Source organism: Leptonychotes weddellii, unplaced genomic scaffold (genome assembly GCF_054177405.1).
Source record: "Leptonychotes weddellii isolate Sample4059 unplaced genomic scaffold, ASM5417740v2 HiC_scaffold_8898, whole genome shotgun sequence".
Lineage (NCBI taxonomy): Eukaryota > Metazoa > Chordata > Mammalia > Carnivora > Phocidae > Leptonychotes > Leptonychotes weddellii.
Window position 1 is genome coordinate 1 of NW_028060301.1, and position 8,428 is coordinate 8,428.

The 8,428-nt window shown below is 53.0% G+C and overlaps 1 long non-coding RNA gene across 2 annotated transcripts; it reads right to left on the reverse strand.

Moving 5' to 3' along the window:
- Positions 1-3,580: 3,580 nt before the first annotated feature.
- Positions 3,581-6,584, reverse strand: LOC145719978 (uncharacterized). 2 transcript variants are annotated; one of them, XR_014142719.1, is made up of 3 exons: positions 5,737-6,584; positions 4,530-4,842; positions 3,581-4,365 (listed from the first exon to the last, which is right to left on the reverse strand). It is a non-coding gene; the product is annotated as an uncharacterized LOC145719978 (long non-coding RNA). The 2 variants fall into 2 exon arrangements; XR_014142720.1 differs by lacking the exon at positions 4,530-4,842.
- Positions 6,585-8,428: the final 1,844 nt, after the last annotated feature.

Sequence of the window (8,428 nt, forward strand, 5' to 3'; positions counted from 1 at the left end):
TTTTTTTTTAAAGATTTTATTTATTTATTTGACAGAGACAGAGATAGCGAGAGCAGGAACACAAGCAGTGGGAGGGGGAGAGGGAGAAGCAGGCTTCCCCCCGAGGAGGGAGCCCGATGTGGGACTCGATCCCAGGACCCTGGGATCATGACCTGAGCCGAAGGCAGACGCTTAACGACTGAGCCACCCAGGCGCCCTCCTCTTGTTTTTTTTGAGGTGAGTTTTTCCATCTTGCCATTTTGTCCGGAGGAGAACAGATGAATGAGAGAACAAAATGCTAACAGAGTAAAAATGACCCCAGAAAAATATACGCTAAACAAATCAGAAGAGACCTGAAACTGGGGGAAAAGAAAGGGAAAAAAAGAAAAAAGAAAAAAAAAGAATATGATCAAATATGATCAGGCTGATGAATAGATCAGTGCCACACACTAGTTTTTGGGTGTATTTTGGTCTGTTAGAAGAAACTGCCTCCCAAAATTTTAAGGAAAGAAAAACATATATGTACAAAAATAAGGGTAAATATGATGAAGGGATGGAATATGACTGTAAAGATGAAAATTATAAAAAGATTTTTTAAAAGGAATTGATAAGAAGTTGGTTGAAAAAAGAAAGAGAAATTAAAAAAGAAAAAAGGGAGAGAATGTGATCAGGCAGGACACTAGAACAAAGCCATACACTAGAGATTTAGGGTCTATTTTGGTCTGTTAGAAGAAACTGTATCCCAAAATTTTAAAGAGAGAACAACTTATATATATACTAAAAATATGGTTAACTACAATGAAGGGATAGAATATGACTCTAAAAATGAAAAATAAAAAAGACTTTTTAAAAAGAGATTGATAAGATGTTGGTTGAAAAGGGAAAAAGAAAAATTCAAGAAAAAAATAGAAAAAGAAAAAAGAGAAAATTAAAAAATTAACTTTGAAAGACTGAAGAATCATGGTAAAAAAGCCATGGATTCTATGTGCATTATTCCCCTAGCGCTGGAGTTCTGCCGTTCTCATTGATCGGTAAACTTGGTCTTGGCCGGCGGTTCTTGCTGATCTTCTGGGGGAGGGGCCTGTTGCCGTGGTTCCCAAATGTCTTTGCCGGAGGTGGAATTGCCCCGCCCTTGCCGGTCCGGGCTAAGTAATCTGCTCAGGTTTGCTCTCAGGAGCTTTCGTTCCCTGCAAGCTTTCCGTCCAGCTTTGGAGGACCAGAATGAAAACAGCGGCTTCCCAATCTCCGCCCCGGAGGAGCCGAGAACTCGGGGCCCCGCTCCTCAGTGCGCCCCCAGAGAAAAGCAGTCAATCACTCCCGTCTCCCCGGTCGCTGGCCACACTCCATGCTCACCCGGCCTGTGACCGCGCGTTCCTATCTCTGGCACACGACCCCGTGTGGAGTCTCCAAACCCAGCAGATCCCTGTGATGCGCTCCCGCACCTCTCCTCCCAGGGAAGGAAGGGGAGTCTCCCCCGATCTGCCGCTTGTTGGGTCCCTGCTGGAGGAGCAGTGGCCCGACTGTGCCGTGGATCACGGTTTATGACAACCCCCAGCTGAGAGCCCGCGCCTCGGCTCCGTCTCTGCAGCCGGCTTCCCCACTCTGATACCTGGGAGCTCTGCCGCACTCAGGCACCCCAGGTCTTTCTGTGACCCCGAGGGTCCTGAGACCACACTGTCCCGCGAGGGTTCCACCCCCCGCTTAGCCACTGGAGCGACGCCCCTCAGTGGAGCAGACTTCTAAAAGTTCCGATTTTGTGCTCCGCCGCTCTATCACTTGCCAGAAGCGGCCGACAGAGGCCCCCTCCCCCGCCGTCTGTCCTCCCGAATATCGCCTCAGATTCACTTCTCCGCACGTCCTACCTTCCAGAAAGAGGTCGCTTTTCTGTTCAGAGAGTTGTTGCTATTCTTTTCTTCCATCTCCTGTTGACGTCGTAGGTGTTCAGAATGGTTTGATCCCTATCCAGCTGAATTCCTGGAACCAGACGAAATCCAGGTCTCCTACTCCTCTGCCGTCTTGCTCCTGGATTTCTGTCATGGAATTTTTGCATTAATCTCATTTGTGTCTTTGTTTCTTGTTTACTTCTGATTTGGGCTAAATCCTTCCCAACCTACTGAGTGACTGACCCCTGGTATCTGATTGGATCTCAAACCTCTACCTATTACATTCCCACCAAAGGTCATAATTTAAGCTGTTTTCAGGCGTTGACACCTTGCTGTGAATGAAGTAAAATGAGATCAAGTTCTGCTCAGGAGAAATTAGGGGGCCAGGTAACCAGAGAGCTGGGGTCAACTTCCGGGGGAAGAAAGTAATCTTCCTGAAGGCCCACCATTCTCAGAATTTCTACAGGCTCTCCACTGTGGCTCCCTGGATGGGTTTCATGGGCAAATCCTAGTAGCCAGCTGCATGACCATGTCCAGATGACCTTTGAAGCCATCTGGGTTTATTCCTGTATTTGATTCTTCCCCCCCATAGGTCGTGTTCAAGTCCGACCCCAGTCAGCTCAGTGAGGCCAGCAGACAGCTGGGATATTTATGAAGAAGCTGTTGGTATTTTACCAAGGCTCTTGCTGGCCATCAGCCTTGGGATGTGGACGTGTGTGTCGGCGAGAGGAGTCTCCCAGGGTGTGGTGCGGAGGCCGGATGGTATTTACTTACCCCAGAGAATCACCCCGGCTGTACCTGGTGACTTCAGTGTAGTATGACACAGAGTTGGCTACTTCCCAAATCTCTAAAAGACTTTTTTCTTTTCCCGAAGTGGCCAGACATTTACAAATCAGGTGTTAGCCCGTCTGTTGGTTTGAGGGAGAAACAGCAGTTGCTTTATACCATGGAGAAGGGGGTGAACCGATGACTCTTCCAGTCCCTCTGGATTTCTGGAGACAGGGGAAAGGCTGTACCAAGTCAGTGGCATCTGAGGAATCTAAAGGGGAGTGGATTTACTAGGGAGAACAGGAGAGATTTTTCCATGACGTTCCCCTGCTGTTCATCTGCAACCACTTTTTAAAGTTTCACCACGAGTGATCCCATTTCAGGTACTCAGTCTCTGCTTTTCCGTGTCCTCATCAGCAGGTACTTGTGATAAGCCTTGGTGTTTTCTCTTAATATATCCAAGTCGGGAGGTGGAGAGTGCCTGGAGGTGGATATTCCCAAGAAGAAGGTAGGGCCTCGTTCTCCACAACTTTCTTCGCCAGGCACACGGAGGGCTCACACATTCCCAGAGAATCTGGATGTGGCCTCTGAGCCAGTCACACAACCACAGAGTTCTAACTCGCCCAGCCTCCTGCCACTGCCAAGAACTCACGAGATTAACCCAGGATCCTAACCTGTGATGGGTTTACGGACGTCTCGGGGGCAACCTGGCAACTTGCCTGCTCTAATGTTCTTCTGTTTACCTCCTCTGCTTGCTCTTTTGAGGAGTGAGGAGCGTATTGAAAAATGCAATGCTTATCTTCTATTTACGTCCAGTTGGACCACAAAGATGTCTTCACTAAGGGCATAGCCAGGGCAGACGGGGTGCTTAGGGTATAATACAAGATTTTATTCACGCACACACACACACACACACACACACACATAGTCCATATCACACGCAAGTACCATCTAGATATTGATAACTTTTATTTCAATACTCCTATTTTAGATGAGGTCAGATCCTGCTCCTCGTTTGGGTGACATTGTTGGCTCTGTCCTCAGACATGGGCTCTGACATCACCTTCCGCAAGGAGCCAGCACAGTCCTTCCCAGTGGGGACCAGTCATCTTGCCACTGGAACTGTTTGTGTTTGCAGTCTTAGAAGAGGAGGGCAGGGGGACGGGGTACACTGGTCAACCCTATGCGGCCTTTAAACCACGTGTGCAGGAGATCAGGAACGGCTGTATCTTCCAGGCTCTATATGGGACTAGATCATATTCTTACCAGATTTTCAAAAGAGGAAGAGAACGTCAGATCTGCTGCTCAGGAATATGGCTTGAGAATGGGTTTCCCCTATTCTAAATCCCTTTGGTTTTCTCCTAGCTGGACGGAGAAAGGAGCGCTGGTTTCCACTGAGGCCGAGGCCCCCCGTCCCTGGCTGCGTGTTCAGTCCCCCTCTCCTCTGCACAGGCTCCCAAGATGAATAGCTCGCTGGTTGGCCCCGTGCTGCCCACCCAGCTACGCTCCTGTGTGTGTGAGGGGACAACCAGAGGACAGTCACAGGAGCCCATGTCGTGGGGGTCAGCCTCGCCTCAGCTCCTGAAGCCACCTGGCGGCTCGCAGACAAACCGTCTCTCCACATCTGTCACCTGCAGCCGCCGGCTGGCCGAGAAGGGGAAGCTGGCTGGTCCTCGGGCAAGGGGATGGTGACACCGGGGAAGGAACCATCCTCACTTCCTGTAAGATGGGCTGCCTGGAGAAGAAAAGCCAGAGGCAGCTGCTAGCACGGACGTGGCATCCTCACAGAGTCCCCTCTGTCCCGTACAAGCCCTTCTTTCAACCGGCTCTGTGCAAACAGAATACAGAGAACCTTCCCTTCCGCCCGGGTCACCTGCTCTGCCCCGGGGCCTGACTCACGTGGCCATGCTCTTTCCTCACAGGAAGCAGGCTGCTTGGTGTGGGGCACTCCGCAAGTTTTGCTGGCAATGGTTTCGCTGTTCGTCGAGGCCACAGGACACGAGGCTGCCGCCAGCCGGGCTATCTACGCGCAGGCAGGGCCCCTGGGGCAATACCGCGATCGCTGCCACCGGGGGCTCTGGCCTGGTGTGGCCTGGCGTGGCCTGAAGCCAGGGCGCCGGGGGCCGGCCTTGCTCCCTCTCTCTGGCCACGCGTTCCGGCATCTGCGGGCGCTTCCTCGTAGGGGTGGGGTAGGGCAGGGCACCCGGCGGGCCTGTGGGAAGCAGCAGCTTGAGCTGCACAGCTGGTGGGGACGGGGGGCTGGGGCTTGGCTGTGCGTGTCCCAGCAGACAGGCGCGGGAGAAGAGGGGGGCCGGGCCTGCCCTCCAGCCACGGCCAGGCCAGCGGGGCTCGGGTTGACCAGAGCGCCCCGGGGCTCCGGCAGGAAATGAGTGGGGCAGGGAGGGCGGGGGGCAGCAGAGCTGCAGAAATGCACATGTCCTGAGTGTGACAGATTTCCTGTTGCTTGACGTCCTTTGGTCCCGTTTCTCGTTTGTTTTCCTTTATTTTGATTTATTTTATTTATGTATTTATTTTTTTTAAAGCTTTTATTTTTAAGTAATCGCTATACCCAACATGGGGCTCGAACCCACAACCCTGAGATCAAGAGTCGCATGCTCCACTGACTGAGCCAGCCAGGCGCCCCTCCCTTATTTTTAGTTGAGACTCTTTAGAAAGGCCCCGGCTCAGTCTCTACAGTGCCCGAAATGGCAGGGGGAGGCCCCCTGGGCCCACCCTACCCTCAGTCCCTCTGGCGGCCCCACCTCCAAGGCACCCGCCAGTTTGGTTTCCAGGCTGCCTGAGTCGCTGCTGCTGCCTCCCACCCGGAGGCAGGTCCAGGTTTCAGGGCCGACCACGCGAGTCCCACAGAGGTGGGGGGATCTTAACTCTGAGGGGCACTGTCCGGGTGGTCTCCGTCTGCCAGGTTGTGTGTGAGTCCCCGAGGCCAGTGGGCAATTGCATAAATAGAAAGATGAGTGAAGAACTGGTCTCTAGGGCAGAAGAAGACACAGGCCGGGGCCCCGGTCCCGCAGGGAGGGGGAGCAGCTTTCCCTTTGGCCTGCGGGGCCCAGAGAAGCACAGTGCCCTGCCCTCCGGTCTGACTTACTCTGTGGGCCCCTCGGGGAGGCCGACATGAAGCTGGGGTGGCTGGCCTGCTGGGGGCTGCATGAAGAGAACTGAGGGGCCAGAGCGGATGCCTTGGCCTTGGGTAGGTTCAGGTCCAGGATCTCTGGGGCACTGGGGGTCCAGGGCTTGCAGGTGAAGGCTGATGTAAATTCCCTGGGACGAAAAGTATGCATGCTTAGGAGTCGCAGGAGGTAGGAAGGGCTTACCCCGCCGAGCGCCAAGATGCCACGCAGGCACGGTCCTGGCACGGGGTAGGGGTGGGGTAGGGCAGGGCACCTGGCGGCATACATCCCTGCCCCCACGGAGCTCACACTCTACGGGAGGAGGAAGATAACAAAAAAGGAATAAATGCAGGGCGCCTGGGTGGCTCAGTTGGTTAAGCGACTGCCTTCAGCTCAGGTCATGGTCCTGGAGTCCCGGGATCGAGCCCTGCATCGGGCTCCCTGCTCAGCAGGGAGCCTGCTTCTCCCTCTGACCCTCCCCCCTCTCATGTACTCTCTCTCTCTCTCTCATTCTCGCTCTCTCAAATAAGTAAATAAATAAATCTTTAAAAAAAAAAAAAAAGGAATAAATGCTAAGGAGGAGATGAAGCCGAGAAGGGGGACAGGGAGCTTGAGGGATTACTGAAGTGTGAGATAGGACGGTCTGGGAAGCTGTGGCCGGCACAGTAACAGTCCCCCATTCTGTCCGTGCCCTACTCCTGGAATCTTTTATGACAAAGGAGAATGAAGGCGGGGTGGAATTGAGGCTGCTATCTGCTGACGTTACCAAAGGGAGATTATCCCAGACTATCAGGGTGAACCCCAGGAAACCAGAAGGGTCCTTAAAAGTGGGAGAGGGGGGCACCTGGGTGGCTCGGTCGTTAAGCGTCTGCCTTCGGCTCAGGTCATGATCCCAGAGTCCTGGGATCGAGTCCCACATCGGGCTCCCTGCTCAGCGGGAAGCCTGCTTCTCCCTCTCCCACTCCCCCTGCTTGTGTTCCCCCTCTAGCTGTGTCTCTCTCTGTCAAATAAATAAATGAAGCCTTAAAAAAAAAAGAAAAAAAAAGTGGGAGAGGGAGGCAGAAGAAGCGAAGGAGGAATGACCACGAGGAAAGGCACAGAGATGCAAGCCTGCCGGCTTTGAAGACGGTGGAAGGGGCTGTGAGCCAGAGAGGGCAGGCGGCCTCCAGAAGCCAGAGAAGGCAGAAAAGAGATTGTCCCGTAGAACGCGGGTAAGTCGTGTGCCCCGTGCACACTGCGATTCCAGCCCCGTGAGAGCTGCGTGGGGCTGCTGGCCGACAGAACTGTAAGGCAGTACATTTGGGGTGTTCAGGTCCCTACGTTTGTGGGCATCTGTTACAGCAGCACTAGGAAACGCATTTTAGATGCAGTGGCCAGGGAAGGCTGTGAGGAGAGGATGACATTTAGCCCCCAAACAGTCCTGTGGGGGGGGGGGCGGCATTACTTCCTCATTTTTCAGATGGAGAAACTGAGGCCCCAAGTTTGTGAACTTTCCCAAGGTCACACACATAACACGCAGGTTGTGAGGCCAAGATTTGAGCCCAGTGGGATCTCATAGCCAGCCCTCCTCCAGACACCACCAGGCTGCCAGCCCCAGGGAATAGCCTCACGGAGATGTGGATGAGTCGGGAGCCGGCACCCTCAGCTTGGTGCCGTTCGACAACAAGTGCCGGGAGTGGGGTTCTGGTTCTGTGGGATCCCCGCCCCCCCCAGCCCTTTGCTGTCTGGTGGTCACAGAGTTGTATCCACCTTGCTCCCACCTCGATGTCTGCGGGCCCTGCTATCCATGTGCCCATTTCCCCGACTATAACTGAGGACTGGAGTCCCAAAGTTGCCACCACCACTGAATGAGCTAATGGACGCATCGGCTCAGCTACCAGCCTGGCACATGCTCTGTACATGGCAGGTCCGTCTGCCCTTCCCTAAGCGGGTCCCTCCGTCCGTGGGCCTCACGCAGTCGGTGCACAGCGAACAGCTGTTGAGCTTGGAGGGTGAGGCCCCCCTTGGTGAACGGTGGGGAGGGTATGCGTGTGTGTGCACACACGGGGTGGGAGCATAGGCAGGTGGGGGGGCGGGGGGTGTGCTCACTGGAAGGGCCCGGACCCTCAGTCCTGCTCTGCTGCTCTCTAGCTGGTGACTGAACGTAAGCAAGTTTGCCGACATTGGGGGAGCCTCAGTTTCCCCACCTGTAAAAGGTCTCTAGAACAGCTGTGATGATTCTGCAAGGGAGATTGTGCCCTGAGGTCAAGTGTGGGCCCCCTAAATGGGGGTTCTGGCTCTGGGGAGTGGGACCTGGGAGGAAACTGGAATTTCTTATTTGAATCAATTCTATATTTCCATATGCCCTCTTTCTTTTTTTTTTTTTCCACAGTGAGAATATTTTAATCATTAGAAAAATAAAACTGAAACATCTGAAAAATTTCCAAATTCAAATTTAGGAGAAGACTGGCATAAAAACTGCCCATACTTTAGGCAAGAAATCTTTGTTTTATTATTTACTCATTATTTTAAGATTTTATTTTATTTTTTATTTTTTAAAGATTTTATTTATTTATTTGACAGAGAGAGACACAGCGAGAGAGGGAACACAAGCAGGGGGAGTGGGAGAGGAAGAAGCAGGCTTCCTGCAGAGCAGGGAGCCCAATGTGGGGCTCGATCCCAGGACCCTGG